Below are 16,923 nucleotides of genomic sequence, written 5' to 3' on the forward strand. Positions count from 1 at the left end.
CTATCTCAAACCAAGTACCTCAAGCAGATTTTGAAGAAGTATGGCATGGAAGATTCAAAACCAGTATGTACCCCTATGGTTATAGGATGCAGCCTCAGTGAAAATGATGAATCAGCAGCAGTGCATCAACCAACTTATAGATCCATGATTGGAAGTCTGCTCTATTTAACAGGTACCCGACCAGACATCATGCATGCAGTGGGAATGGTTGGAAGATTTCAGGAAAATCCTAAGGAAACTCATCTTCAGGCAGTAAAGAGAATTTTCAAGTATCTTCAAGGAACTCAAAACTATGGCCTTTGGTATCCTAGAGATACAAATCTCACTCTTCATGCTTATACAAATGCAGATTGGGCTGGAAGTGTGGATGACAGGAAAAGCACTAGTGGTGGTGCATTCTTTATGGGTTCCAGATTAGTATCTTGGTTCAGCAAGAGACAGAGTTCAATTGCTTTATCCACAGCTGAAGCAGAATATGTGGCTGCCACATCTTGTTGCACACAACTCCTTTGGATGATGCAAACTTTGTAGGATTTTCAAATCACTTGTACTCCACCTATCTACATCTTATGTGATAATACAAGTGCTATCAGTATCTCAAAGAATCCTGTCATGCATTAAAAGACTAAGCACATACCGATCAAGTATCATTTTCTCTGGGAACAAGTGTTGGAACAAAAGGTCAAATTGGAATATGTTCCCTCTAAGGAACAAGTTGCTGATATTCTCACCAAACCACTGCCAAGGGAAACTTTTGAATACCTCAGACAGAAGCTGGGAGTGGTTGATGCATCATCTTTCTGTTGAAACTTGTCTGTTTCAGAGAAAAGTGGGTGTACGCGAGTTGCCTGAGGAGGATATGCGTACATACGCCGGTTTATGCAGAGACAGTCGCGTATATGGTAGTTTGAAAGAAATCAGTAGGGACAGACTCTGATTGAAGAGAGTCTGATATGGGTCTGACAGAGACCATCTGGCACAGGTTTAGGGGGAGCAGATAATCTTCTAATAATGCATTGTTGGCATTATCTTAGAAGCTTTTGGTTCTAGTACACAGCTGTTGATCTCAGGTGGAACAAATGCATATGGAGAACATAAGGAAAACATGGTTGCTAATCTGAATAGTGATTGACAGATGCTGCTGATATCAGTTATTGGTAACTTTCATAAGTCTTGCTCTAAATATTTCGTCTCTATGTCATGTATCTCTTTTATGGTGTCAAGGTCATGTAACGGCCTATTTTGGGTTCCCCACTATGCTTGGGATGAATGATGTAATGTACTTGGTTGTCATATGTAAATTTATGATGTATCCCCACTTGGTTGGGTTGATGATCCCCACTTGATTGGGTGATGGATGTATGTATAGAGTCTTTTGGTGATAGGAAGGTATTTTATGATGTATAAGTCATGGTTCTTCTTGAAGAACATCTTTTTGCAGATCTTGCTTACAGTCAGGGGGCGCATGGTCAACACAACAGAGCAGAGATTTCAGCATGTACTCAGGGGTAGCACAACCCTTTGCCCTTGATGCCAAAGGGGGAGAATGACTTTGAGATCTTGGGGTTGCCATCAAGTCCAAAGGGGGAGATCGTTGGCATTATGGCACAGGTTTAGAGCTATGGCACAGGTGTTGTCCTTGATGGCAACTCACTTTGGTGATAGATCTCAGTTCAGGCTCTCAGAATGAAGGAAAAGATATATACGCAGGTTCATCTAGATGAAGACGCGTATATACGTGGGTTAGACGTTTCAAAGACGCGTATGCGTATACACGCACTTTCATGCAAGGAAAAGCACGTACATGTTGGAAAACTTACTTTGGTCTGTGGTATTTAGTCCTTGGTAATTGAACCTATGGTTTTGGGCCATGGTATTTCGTCAGAAGTGTTGATCCCAAGTATTGGGTCCATGGTATTGTTTTGTTATGGTTTTGGACCGTGGTATTGTGAAAGGCCTAAGACTATAAAAGAGGAAGGAGATCATTTGGAAAAGCATGATCTGAATTATTGAATATCTGATAAAGTGCTAGATCTGAAATATTGGTGATTGGGTTATGGTGCAGATCTGGATCTGAATGAAGGAGGAACCTAAGCGTAAAGAGAAGGATAAGTTCTATTGATGGGTCATAATATTAAAGCCTGAATAATAGTATCTTTGTATGATTTCGATCCGTTATATGTGGCGCATGCTTGATCTATAAATCTGGTAATTTGGGTTAATTAATGTCTGAATATTTGAAAGTGTGAATTATCCTTTATAGATCTGTACGCAGGTTCAGTGAGGCGAAGGCGCGTATACACGCAGGTTATGTGAGTAAAAACAACGTATACGCAGGTTGATTCAAACACAGAAGCGTATGCACGCAGGTTCCTGATTATTGAAGTAGCGTACATCTCTTGAGTTGTGTTCTAGCTGCTTCTGTTTATTGCTGCAGTGTTCTGGGTTCAGAATTTGGTGTGTGGTTACTGTTACTGTGTTTTGGGTACAACTATCAGAGAAGTGTTTACTTGATTCAGTTCTAATTGGTGAAAAGGAGATTGTTTGATGCAGAAATTCTTGATGATTGATTGATGTTCATGGATCCAGTCTGAAAATTTATGAAACGTGGTCCCTGGAAGAAAGAGAAGGTTGTAGCCTTCTGTAGGCCAGCACCTACGTACTAGTATCTTGACTAGTGCAAGAGCTAAGGGGGTTGTAGCTCCCTTCCAGGAGAAGTTGGAGAACGAGAGAGGGTTGTAGCTCTCTGCAGGTTGCAGCCTGCGTACTGGTAAAGGACTGCACCAGTACATAATCATTGTAAAAGGAAGTTTCTAATTAAAAAGAAGATAGAGACGAATTGCAGCAGGTGGTTTTCACCCACATTGGGTTTCCACCTTATATCTTGTGTTCTTGTGTGTGATTGTCTTCTGCTCTGTTTCACTATTTCTGGTTACTATTTATTTGATTCTGATACACATATTAATGATCAACATCTGTAAGATAAAGTAAATTATAAGTTTGCATGGTATACGCGGGTTTCCTTATACGTAGTTGCGTATATACGCGGTTTTCACTAACTGAAGTAGCGTATATGATCTAGATTTGAAAAAGGAAATAATTGACTTGATAATACTGATTCACCCCCCCCTCTCAGTATTATTTCCAACAACAGCTACAACTAGTTGACAGTGATGTTTGTGGACCACTACAAACTTCATTTGGTGGTTGCAAATATTTCTTACTATTTGTTAATGATTTCAGTAGAATGACTTGGGTTTACTTCTTGAAGAACAAGTCATAAGCATTTGAGAAGTTTAAAATTTTTCGCCAACTTGTTGAAAATGAAGTCAAAGAAAAGATAGGTACTCTCCGGACAGATAATGGGGGAGAATTCACTTCAAATGAATTCAAAACTTATTGCAATAAAAATGGCATAAGATGACATCTTACTAATGTTTACACTCCACAAAAAAATAGAGTAGTCGAAAGAATGAATCGCAGCTTGTTAGGAATGGTGAGATCCATGTTAGCTTTCAAGAGGTTATGTCCAAAATATTGGGTAGAAGCAATACATATAGCTGTCTACTTAAGAAACAGGTCTCCAACTGCTTCTTTAGACGGAATCACACCTTATAAAGCTTGGTTTGGTTTCAAACCTTGAGTTAAACATCTTCGAGTTTTTGGATCAGTATGTTATGCCTTAGTTCCGAAAGAAAAATAAACTAAGCTTGACTCAAGAAGTTTAAAATGCACAATGATTGGCTATTCTGATGAGAAGAAAGGGTATCGTCTTTTGACCAATGGAAAATTCATTGTGAGCAGGGATGTCATTTTTGATGAAACTGAGAGTAAAAGTGCTAAAGAAATCGAAAGTCTTCTTCAAAAGTTAGAAACTAAGGGAAGTAAAAGAAATGGAAAAATGAAAATTCAACCAACTTCACCAAATTGGTATGAACTTGATTTTCCTTCCTCTCAAGATGAGTCATCCAGTCCATCTACATCAACAACATTATCTAGGTCTTCTAGCAGTTCATCCGCATCTCCAAGCAGCAGTAGTTCTTCTGACAGTGATTCTCCAGACTCTTGACCTGAATGAAGAACATCAGTTTATATTAATCCTCTTTACAATGATTGAGACTTTTCAGAAGCGCAAACAAGTGAGCACCAACTACCGAAATGGGCAGTTCAACTTTTGAAAGATGTAAAGCCTGATGAGCAAAATAAAACGGGCACTAGAAGGACACATAGAAGTGAAGGCAAGTTTGCCTTGATAGCACATGATTTTACTGAACCTTCCACATACAAAGAAGCAGTAAAACATAAAGAATGGCAACAGACTATGGTTGAAGAATATCAAGCAGTAATTGATAACAACACTTGGAAACTTGTTGATTGTCCATCGAATGTTAAACCCACAGGATGCAAATGGGTTTACAGAATTAAGTATAATCATAAGGGAGAACTTGAAAAGTATAAAGCACGACTTGTTGCAAAAGGTTTTGCACAACAAGAAGGCATTGATTATGAGGAAACTTTTGCTCCTACAACTAAATGGAACACCATCCGATTAACACTTGCATTGGTTGCTCAGAGAGGATGGAAAGTTCATCAAATGGATGTGAAAAGTGCTTTTCGCAATGGGGATTTACAGGAGGAAGTGTATATGACCCAACCGCCAGGTTTTGAAATTGAAGGACAAGAACATAAAGTTTGCAAATTGATCAAGGCTTTATATGGATTAAAACAAGCTCCTCGAGCTTGGTATGCAAAGATGGATGAATACCTTAAGAAAGTTGGTTTTCAACGAACTGAATCTGATGATACTTTGTATGTGCGACAATAGGGAAAATATTTGGTAATTCTTGTTATGTATGTAAATGATTTGATCATTACTGGAAACCATGATGATCATATTGCATAGGTGAAAAAGGAGTTACATGCAGGTTTTAAGATGACAGATTTGGGATTACTTCACTACTATCTTGGAATTGAAGTCTTCCAACGTCAACATCATATTTTCATTTCTCAGAGTAAGTATGCAGCAGAGGTTCTTCAGCGATTTGGCATGCAGGATTGCAAGCTCGTTCTCACCCCCATGGAGCAAAACTTGAAACTTTCAAAATTTGAAGTGGGGGAAAGGTGGACAGTACCACTTACAGACAGTTGATTGGCAGCTTGATTTATTTGACAAATACTCTTCCTGATCTATCTTATGCAGTCAATATTCTTTCACGTTTTATGCAGGAACCATGAGACAGCCACTGGAATGTAGCCAAAAGAGTTCTTCGATATATCCAAGGAATAAAAGATTTTGGTCTTCTTTACACAAAGACTAAAAATTTTGTACTTGGTGGATATTCCGATGCCGACTTTGCTGGGAGTATTGATGATCGAGCATCAACATCAAGTTATTTAATGAACATGGGGTTAGCAGCAGTATCTTGGAGTTGTAAGAAACAAGCTACAATGGCTACTTCTTCAGCAGAAGCAGAGTACATTTCAGCATGGGAAGAAACATGTGAAATTGTTTGGTTGTGCATAATTTTGCAGGACTTGGGCATTTCTCGGGCAAAAGCTACATCGTTATTCATTGACAGCCAGTCAACCATCAAACTTGCTAAGAACCCAGTTTTTCATTCAAAGACAAAGCATGTGGACACCAAGTATCATCATATCAGATCTCTCATTGCCAAAGATGTCCTCAAGCCAGTTTATTGTCCTTCCGAAGATCAGATCTCTAACATTTTCACGAAACCACTTGGGAGAAAAAAATTTACTAAGTTCAGGGATGAACTTGGTATCTGTTGTAATGTATCTTTGGATCATAGGGGGGAATGTTAGATGATCCAAAAATACAATCTTATCATAGGTTATAAAATTAGAATAAAATAATTATTAATTTAAGATATTAAATTAATAATTATTTTATGGAGACATTTAGAATTAGTATATTGTTGTAACAATATATGACTCTCCAAATGTGTCATATCTTAGGCTCTATTTTAGGAGATTTGTTAGCTAGATGGTTTGAATAGCATTTATTGTAAATGGACACTTGTTATTTAATAAGTGATCCATAATTAGAGGTAGTTAGGACATTGAGATTATAAATAGCTCATTGCAAGAGTATTTGGTTATTCAGGTGTAAACTCTTGCGAAATCAATTATGTAATTTTTTTTTTTTATTAATAAAATTACGTATCTGAGGAAACTTCTGCCATTAACTTACACCAAAATGACCTGATATTAGAGAAGTAGGTACTTCTCAGAATATGTTAACTCTTTCAGTTTGAGGAATGCATAACTTTCCCAAATGATACAAGAATTGGTCCGTAACATGATAATCCAATTCTTCTACTTGTTTTCCATGAATTAAAGTTGCATATACATCTTTAAAATCTACATCTTGAGCATATTGTTCAATGTAGCTTTCATTCAATACTGAATTATGCTTAAGTATAGTTGATGCATTTATGATTGGCCTGGATAAAATATCTGCAACCTTATTGTGTATGCGTTTCTTATGTATGATGACAAGATGAAACTGTTGTAGAAAACCCATCCACCTATAGTGTCTTGATTGCTACAACTTAGTTTGTGAGTGTAAATATTAAAGTGGTTGATGTTCAATATGTATAACTGTTTCGTTTCCTATTAGGTAATGTTTCCACTTTTTCACACTTTGCACTAATGCATACAATTCTTTATCATATGTGGGATAATTAACTACTGCAGAATTAAATGTCTCAAAATGATAACATATGGGTTTACCGTGTTGCATTAACACTGCTCCCATGGCATAGTCACTGGCATCTGTTTCAATCTCAAATGGTCTTTGAAGATCTGGCAATGCTAGTATTGGTGCTGTACTAATTTTTTCTTTCAAGGTGTCGAAGGCTTTCTGTTGTTTTCCTCCCCACTGAAACACCTTGTTCAATCCTGTCAAAGCATGTAAGGGAGCTGCAATCAAGGAAAAATTAGCAATAAACTTTCTCCAATATTGTGTTGCTCCTAGGAAGCTTCTAACTTCTGTAGTAGATTTGGGTTTAGGCCAGTTCACAATAATTTCAACCTTAGAGGGATCTATCTTCAATTCACCACCCCCTACAATATGACCAAAATAATTTAAAGATGTTTTGCCAAATTCACATTTTGATAACTTCACATAGAGATTTTATTTTTTCAAAACATCTAGAGTCTTCTTTACACACTTCAAATGTTCTTCCCATGTTTTACTGAAAACAAGAATGTCATCTAAATATACAATTACAAAATCATCAATAAAAGGCCTGAGCACATCATTCATAACTCTCATGAAAGTGGCAGGAGCATTAGTTAAGCCAAAAGTCATAACCAACCATTCATACAACCCTTGCTTTGTTTTTAAGGCAGTCTTCCATGCATCTTATTCTGCTACTCTGACTTGATGGTAGCCACTACGGAAGTCCAACTTGGAAAAGTAAATAGCTTCTTTCAACTGATCTAATAGATCATCAATGCGAGGAAGAGGATAATGATTCTTGATCGTTATTTTATTAAGTGCTCTGTAATCAATGCACATCCTCCACGAACCATCTTTCTTTCTCACCAACATGATTGGGGATCCGCATGGTGATGTGCTTGGTCTTATGAACCCTTTCTCGAGCAGATCCTTTTAACACAAGCTTGTCTGACCTTAGCAAACCTAAAGCTTTGATACCACTTGATCTGAAAATGAGATCTTAGACAATTATTAAGTTATTACATACTCATGTGCATGGATATGCCTATGTTACTTTGTGAAATGGATCAATAAGATTGTGAAATACATAGACAATGAAGCAGTTAAAGAACATAATAAAGAACACACATTAACACAACAAGTTTAATAAGGAGTTCACTCAACACTCGTGGGCTACGTCTCCTGGTCTAGCCTTCAGTGGTGACCTCTCTAGTATGTCTTCAAAAACAGAGTTTTACAACAATGAGCTCAATTTGAGCCTCACACAATAGATACAAAACAATAAGGCTTTACTTGGATCCCACCAAGTCTCCCTGAGTACTCAGACTCTCCTCACTGATTTTCTGTCTCTACTTGCTCTCTGTCACAGTACTACTTGTCTCTGTTTCTGGTAGTTTGTGGCTTTAAAGCCAATCTGCACTGTCTGTTCGTTTCCTCTTCACGGGCTCTCTGGCTTCCCGAACTCTGCCCAGCCGAATCCCCCTTCTGAGCACTAGCAATCATAGCATAATGTCTTTAGGGGAGGTGGCCACCTGTTCTATAATGAAAGAGTCCATCTGGGCTTTGAAATCCTCGAAATAGCCATTCTCTGTTTACACAGAGAAATACATTCAAACACGGAAAAAAACCCACCAAAACACTATTCATCAGACTTCAAATATTCGTAAATCTGCACTATATTCCTATCGGGTCCGCCCTTAATCTCCATTGCATATCGCAACTGCCCATGTCTCATGGTTTCCCCTTTGTATTTGGAAAATATGTTAAAATACTTAAAATATCGCAAGAATGGCTTTATGCGGATTTGGAATATTATATATTTTCATTCGCAAACCCTTTCGGGTCCGATTTTCGTCACATCGGCACTTCCCTTCGTATTTCGTTTAATAAATGAAATACGAGAAAACACATAGAAACTGCCGTTTAACAGATCTAAAATTTTATGGAATATCGTTTATAGTTCTTATCGGGTCCGGCTATCGCGTCGCGCATATATATATATATATATATATATATATATATATATATATATATATATATATATATATATATATAGCCTAGCTATGATGTGATTTTGCGATGCGACTCGTCGCAATCGCATGTCGCATGAGCCCTAGACCGTTGTAAGCACTTCTGTTGAAATATGCCGATGCGATATGGCAGGTCAACGTGGGCCGTCGATCTGCGCACTTGATCGACGGTCCTCATTGACGCCGCTGATCGCTATCGCAACATTTATGTGACCGCCTCCGATAGCCTCCGCCGATTTGCGATATGCCGATCGGATCTGGGCCGTTGATCAACTAGATTCAATGGCTTCTGTGCATTGCTCCTTTGACCACCGATAAGCCTGTTTTTTCACTATTTCTTCATATTTTTCCTCCCAATAGTGTAATCCGCTATTTCTAAAACTTCTTCTTTTGCGATTGTTTTGATTTTTTTTGAGGATTTTGAAGACTAAGAGGGTTTTTTGGATCCATTTTGGATCTCTCATTCGGTGGTGAATGTTGTATTCCTTGTTTCCTCTCCTTCTATTCCAACCTGATGATAGCCCGAGAATCCATCAGCGAATGAATATGCCTCATTGCCCGCTACATTGTCTAGGAATTCATCGCTAAAGGGTGTTGGGAAGGGATCATGCACACATGCATTGTTCAGACTTCAATAATCAACATAGGTTTTAATCTCTGTTGCATATTTCTTGTTCTGTATGACTATTGGACTGATCCATTCCACTTCATCTACTGGAAATATAATCCCAGCTTCTAGCATTTTGTCGATCTCCCTCTTAACCTTTTCTTTCACTTTGGGGTTTAACCTATATGGCCTGTGCTTTATTGGACGGGCATCTAGTTTCAAAACAATCTTCATCTCCCCTATGTCCCCTTTTATCCCTTTTAGCTCAGCTACCGACGTTGGGAACAAGTCTTGATATTCTTGCAACAGGTCAAAGATCTCCTTTGTTGTTTGTTTGTCCCAATAATCCCCAACATATGCCATTTTGGGTTTATCCTCTATTCCAATATTTTGATTTCTCAATTTCATCGATAGTAGGTGTGTGGCTTCTCCTGCGGGACTTTCTTGTATATCCCTTTCCCCTTATGTTTCCTCAAAGGTCAGATGTCTCAATCCTTCTAAACCATCTTCATCTAGTTCTGTGTCTACCTTGTCGCAGGCCATATATTCTGGATAACCTGTGTCATAAAGATGTTGTAAGAATTTCTGATCAATGCAACCTTCCCATAATTGTCTTGGGGTGAACATGATTCTTTTAATAGCATATAATGTCTCAGTCATGCGTTGATCAAAATCCTTGAATGAGAAGCCATTGATGAACTGGGTAGCCATGGCATTCCAATCCATCGTTTGTTTATAGAGCTCCTCTTGCACATACCAAGCTTGCGGGATGGTACCTAGGGTATGTATAAATACATGCACCCAAAGTTCTTTCGGAATCCTTTCCTTTTCCCAATTTTCTATGCAGTCTTCTAAATGCTTCTTAGGATCCGAATTGCCTCTATATTTCACTCTATTTTGCGGCCGATCTTCTTCTTGACTGAACCTCTCTCTCATGGCTCGCTTTATAGTTCCCCATTCACGCAACATGTTGCAGTGTGTCCTCCACCACCTTGTTGGGGTGGCAAGTAATGCGATATCTAGCAATGGAACCTTGTGATCTTCTCTTATTTCTCTGTCTACTTTGTTTAAGAAAATGTCTACTGGTTCAATACCATGGAATTTTGGATAGTCGCTTACCTCTACCCCTATCCAGTTTATCCTGCCTATCTTCGCGCAACGTCTGGTATCAAGTTTGTATCCCCCTTGCTGCCATGCATCCCACGCGGCTTCTGAACCAGCTTCTGAGCTTTGAATACTCCTCCAGCTGACAGATCCTCCTACTATAGGATTTATATAATCCTCTCTCTTACCTGTTGTTAGTGTGTATAGCTGGTCTAGCATTCCCGGCTCGTCCCTATCATCTACAGGTTCCGTGAACCTAGGTCCTTGATATGGGTCCAAGGGTTGTATCACCTGCATCCCTTCTGCTTCAAAGATCATTAGTTCTTTCTTCAGGTCAATGACAACATAATTTTCACCGGCCCAGTCTTTCCTAAGGAGTGTTGGATACGGGTCCTTATCACCCATTATATCAATTACTTCAAATTCAGTGTATGTCCTTACTCCCGCCACATCCACCTCTACATTTTCTAACCTTCCAATAGGTAAGATATAGTACTGATTCACCATCCTCAATTGTATCGGTGAATACTTAAGTTGTGGCTTCCCCATTGCCTCCCATGTTTTCTTGGGTATAATTTTTACATCCTACCTTGGGTCTAGCATCATGTCTTTGATATGGAATCCTACAACCTAAGTATTGATTCGAAATTCCCTTCTGCTTCTCTTTTCATTTTACCGCACTCTTCTTGTATGCCTTTCTGGTAAGTTGGTAGATGGTAGTTCTCCTTCCTCTTCATCTTCTGGCAATGCTGCTTTTAAACTTTTGCGCAACTCTTTCAACATCCACTCATCATCAATGATCTGTAGAAATAACTTAAACCATTCTTCTATTGGGTGAGCATTGTTGAGCATGCGTTTGTTCTGTTTCTTTTTCTTGGTCATTCCTTCAAACAATTTAGCTACCTCTTGATAATACTGTTTTTGTTGCATGATCTTGTATGATTTATTCAGGGGATGCTGCCTTAACAATCGAACGCTGGTCCACCATACCTCGATCTTCCCCTTTATTCTTTCCTCGTCTTATAACTATATCTATATTAGTTACAGGAAGATCATCATCTGTATGAGGTTCAACGTTAATCAGGTTAGCCCCTCTCTGTCTAGTCCTTTCCTCCCATTTTGTGATGAGCTCAAGGCAATCCTCCGTGGCATGCATATTGATTCTGCATTGTGAACACCATGGTCTCCTAGGGAGCGGACATTCCCTGGAAACATGCCCCTCTTGATCACAGTTATAACACCTTACGGGACCTCTTCCTCCCACTCTTCCTCCTCTCATATTTCCTCCTCATCCTCCCCTATTGGACTCATTGATTCTGAACATCGACCTGTCTAGTTGTTTTGCTAAAGCATCCAATGCCCTGCACTGGTTAGTGTGATGCATTGTAGATGCACAAAACTCACAATAGCTGTTATTTGGGACATTGGAGTACTTTGTAATATTGGGAACATCCACGGTAGATGTCTGTACATCCTACAAATTTCATAGTATTCTTGGTTATTCCGTCTTGGGAAAGCTCCTTGTGCCCCTACTTCTGTAACTTCTACTGTTGGCAGGGTTCTTGATGGTCTTGCAATCCCCTCTGAATGGTTGATTCCCTACAACCTTGGACATTCTGTTGCAACATGTCCTTCCACCATGCAGTGTGTGCACCATACATTGGGTCTAGCTGGCCGAACTGGTTGTAGATCCTTCAGTTTCTCCGTTAAGTTGGCAATATGATTTGGAGGCCCATAATTGACGGATCCTGCAATCCCGCCTCCCCTGATATTCATGCGGGTATCTAGCCATGGCCTCTATACATGATGCTTGTTCTAAAGCATCCTAGAGTCCCAATCTTTTATTGCGTCAATGACGTTCTTGTAAGGGGTAAGAGCACCTTGATGAACCAGTCTCTCTGGTGATTAGGATCTAGGGTGTAACTCAACTTAGCAATAGAATCCTTAAATATTTGCATTAGTTCCCAAGAAGTTTCACCTTCCTTCTGCTTGATTTCCCATAGCTCTGATAACCCTGATGGTCAGTCTGAGGTACTTTGAATTCTTGCACGAATCCTCTCTTGATATCATCTACTGTGGGATTTTGGTTATGTTCTACCCATTTTATAAACCAATGTAGAGCTCTCTCCCTCAACGTGGTCTGGAATTCAACTGATTTAGCATTGTCTGGTGTCTGACACACTCTCCATATAGCTTCACAAAGATACCAGTGCTGTTCTACGTCTTCATTTCCTCTACCCGCAAATTCAGGGTATCTAGTGAAAGATCCCGCCATGTTTACTCGAGTATGCGCCAACAACACAAATCCTTTGGTTCCGGGCTGCTGAGATCCTTGCAGTCCTAGATTACTAATACTGCTAATTCCCCTGTTATTTATTGTATTGAAACTGACCTTATATTTCTCATGTACGTTGTGTACTCGTATCGCTTTAGCTAACTTAGCAACAAGTTTCTCAGGATTATTGTAAGGCACCAGGGGAAGGTCGAGAGGGATACTACCTGTACTTCGGGGATGTTGTTGTTGATCTCTTGCAGATGTTTCACCTTCGGTAAATAAACTTCTCATGACATTACCCATTTCCTCTTTGCGACTGCTCAACATTTGTCCCTTTGCTATCTTTCCCGCAACTTGTAAGGAAGAGCTCCCTTTATTATCTTGGCTTCTGTCTTTCCTATCACCATTCTTATCTTGTCCTATATCTTATTTTATTCTCTTTCCCTCTTCTGAGCTCCCCGACACCGCTCCTACTTGGTGGGGTCCCATTCTTCTCTTCTTCAGAGTCTGAACTGCTCTTGCCTGCCACTTGTTAGCTAACAACGCTCTCCTCTGCGCCCTAACATCTCTAGATTTCTGTAATCCTTCTACATCCATTCCTTCAACAACATCTCTATTCCCCAACTAGTAGCATCCTCCCCTTAGGTCCTTCCCCTAGTACTGGGGTTTTACGCTACCATCGTTGTTGTAGATAAGGGTAGCAACCCTTCTTCTACCATGAACATCTTAATCCACAATGACACTTCCCTCACCAACCTCCCTCTTAATCCTGACTCGAACACCGCTTCCACCCTTGAAAAGGATTGATAATTCTCTGTGGAAAACTTGACTATGTACCCCTCCACTATAGTCTGTACCCAAAATTCAACTACCCTTGTTAGGTCGCTATCCAATTGTCGGAGTGATACAAGGTCTGAAGGAGCCCAGTCGCGATGAGCTGACGTTGTTCCTTCTGATTGATTCTACACTTTTAGCCTTCTTAACCAATTATACAAGTCTTTTGGAAACTTACACCAGAAGATCTTGTATTGGTCACTTGCAACCTTAGCATACAAAGTCTCTCTACTCACTTTGGAAATTGGTTGACCCCTTTGAATAGCTTGTTCTGCTATAAACTGATCTACTCTTTTATTCCACCAATCCCTAATCTCTTTCTTGAATATCCTCGACACCATATTCCAAACCAGTTCTTGTAGCTTTAGGTCCCAACAACGGAACCATTTGTTGGCACAAAAGTGACATCAGGGAAAGACCCTAGGTTCAGGCATAGAGGGCCAACAATGGTTCGCTGTAGTCTAGGACAACGTCGACATTTTCATCTCATCCCAAGGGATAAGGAGTCTCACCCGAGGCATGCCGCGACCAAAAGTAAGAAGGGTTCAGTATAGGGTTAGGGATATATTAACATATACTCAAACTAACATTATATCAATCATGAAGATCAATCTACTAGGAGAATAGAATTGCAACGCATTCAAATTTTTAGTGGGTCCATATAGCATAATCAAATACACACATCATACCAAGAAACCAATCTAATTCTTCATTCATCTTAATTCAACAGGATAGCATTACATGATACATTGGCCTCAACCACAAATAACTATATGAAATACCTGATTACATGACCCGACTAACTGCAACAGACTTAGCCTGCTTCTCAACTACTGCTCTAGTCTTTAGGTCGGATGCTTTGAGAGCTCGCATCCTCCTCGCTGCTTGTCCGTGACTAGAACTCTTCAACCAGCCCATCAAACCACAACCAACCCCTTTCTCCTTTTGTATTCCTTCTGCCACTTACACTACCAATTCTCTTTCGACTGTTTCTTTCCTTGGTTGCTTCTCGTCCACCTTGTCCACTCGATTGCCCCTGATTTCTGTTGACACCTTGCCATGACCATCCCACAACTGCCTGTTCCTGTTTTCCTCCCCAACTGTCTTCTCCGCAACCTGACCATTGTTGCTGCCACTTGTTTCCCCTCTTTGTATATTCAAAATCTTTCAAAATCAAAACGAAGGCCCCAACAAATTCTTATGTCAATTCATGGCAATAGCTATGGACTTCTAACCACTCATCGTGTTGAGGAAACTAAGCACTTCATCTTTATTGATGGTTTTTCCTCCTTCCTCCAAAGATATACCATTAAATCCAAGGATTAAGCATTTGTGAAATTCAAATAATATTTGTGTTTAGTGGAAAATTAATGTAAGAAATAAATTAAATGTATTTGAATTGATCATGGAGGAAAGTATACTAGTAAAATTTGCATTTTTTTCTCACTTCTCAAGGTACTTCTTAGTAACATAGTTTTCTTTGCACTCCATTGTAGGAGTGGAATCACTAAACAAAAGAATAATGCTATTATGGAGATGACTCAACACATGCTTCACTCAAAAGGAAATGAGGTTTATGTCATGGGGGGTTCTATCACCTAAACTTCTCTATCCAAATTGTTAACACAAAATATCATCAAATACAACATAACAAAGATTACTCAATGACAATTAAATAACACCTCAAATGACAATGTAAAAACTTGGTTAAATTTGTTTTTTTATATACATGTGTAACTTTTGTGGGGTTTCCTATAAAACCCATGCAAGTATAATAATATGCAAAAGGTCATCCTCTTGATTGCATTCAAGGTAGGAAGATCTAGCAGTCAAGGAATCCTAGGTCAAGGATAGATTGGCTTCAATCTCCATCCCATTACCATGCATATGGATCAACGTTGAAGCAAGCTACATTCATGCTTGAATCTAGATTAAATGAAGCTCGAAGTTTTCTTATAAATAGGATCCATGGAGTAGCATTCACAGGAGGACAATTTGTGTAGAGCTGTGCTATAGGAATGTGATCTAAGACAACATTGTCTTCGTTTTTCATCTTAACAAAAACTCTTATACATTTTTGAAGCTCTTCTATAGCAAGTGTATGGAAATTATTTTCATACGCATCATTGATAAGGAGAGGCCATCATAGAAGCAAAAAGACCCTCCCAAGCAAAGTGTCATAGGTTTGCATTCAACAATTCTCCATAGGTGTAAGTTTGATTTTTAATCATTGGCGATATGAGTGTTATTTTTTCCTTCCAATTTCGTTTCACAAATTTCATGGTTATATCTTAGCTTCTTGTTTTTCCTTGGTATCTCGTGCATATTCTTTCATTTCATGTTCATTTGCAATGATGTTCATGTGATTGGTTTCACTATTTAACAATTTAAGCAAAGTCTTTTCTAGACAAATCACATCGTTGTTTTAAGGTCGACGTGTTTCAAACCACTTACTGTGGTTGATCATCAAGAAAAAGATGGGTAATGTGATCCATAGACTGAATAATTATAGTAGATATACAACGGTAAACTCCTAACCGTCAGGAAAATAAATAATATAATAATAAAAGGGTGTAGGTTTTAACCCCGTACAGAAATTACCTGCATACGAATTCTAAAAAGCAAAAAATAAACAATAGCGAGAGCATAACACATAAAACAAATATACACAGATATTTTCCCCTGGATTCCAAAATCGGGACTGCTAGATTTACTTTTCATTATGTTCCTTTCAATGTTACAATACATATATATACATGCCGAAGCATCCATAAACCCCAATCCATTAACCTTGGATTAGAACATAACCGTAGTTCCCTTACTAGATCTACAAAATACCATGGAAAGAAAACCATCGTGCCAAAAACCATGTGCGAAATCCATGCACAAAACCATAGGTAGGTCCACCGACCTAATATAGGGTCCAACCCAACAAAAGGAACGTTCCAACAAACTTAAAAAATTATTAAAATAAACAAGAAAAAATAGAAAGAAAATAAATATCAATAAAAAGAAATGTTAAAGAATTCTTAGAAAAAAAGTTATATATATATATATATGAAAAATAAATAAATAAATTAGTTAATTAATTAGAAACATTTTAAACTAACAACAAAGAGAGGAAGAAAGGAACAAAAGTAACATTGAAGATGATAAAAGAATCATATATATATATGAGAAATTATATTACAAATATTCTTATTTAAAAAAATATTATTATATACAAAAGAAAATTGACGGCTAAATAGAAATTAGAACTAGCAATTGCACTAGATGTTGCAAAGGAAACACCGTAAGGCATACATTTGAGAATAATCGTGACATATAGAAAATCACTGAATATAAAAAATAGTAAACAAAGTGTCTTTCA

Source organism: Pinus tabuliformis, chromosome 1_2 (genome assembly GCF_031772625.1).
Source record: "Pinus tabuliformis cultivar Carrire ecotype Pingquan chromosome 1_2, CPIR1, whole genome shotgun sequence".
Classification (NCBI taxonomy): domain Eukaryota; kingdom Viridiplantae; phylum Streptophyta; class Pinopsida; order Pinales; family Pinaceae; genus Pinus; species Pinus tabuliformis.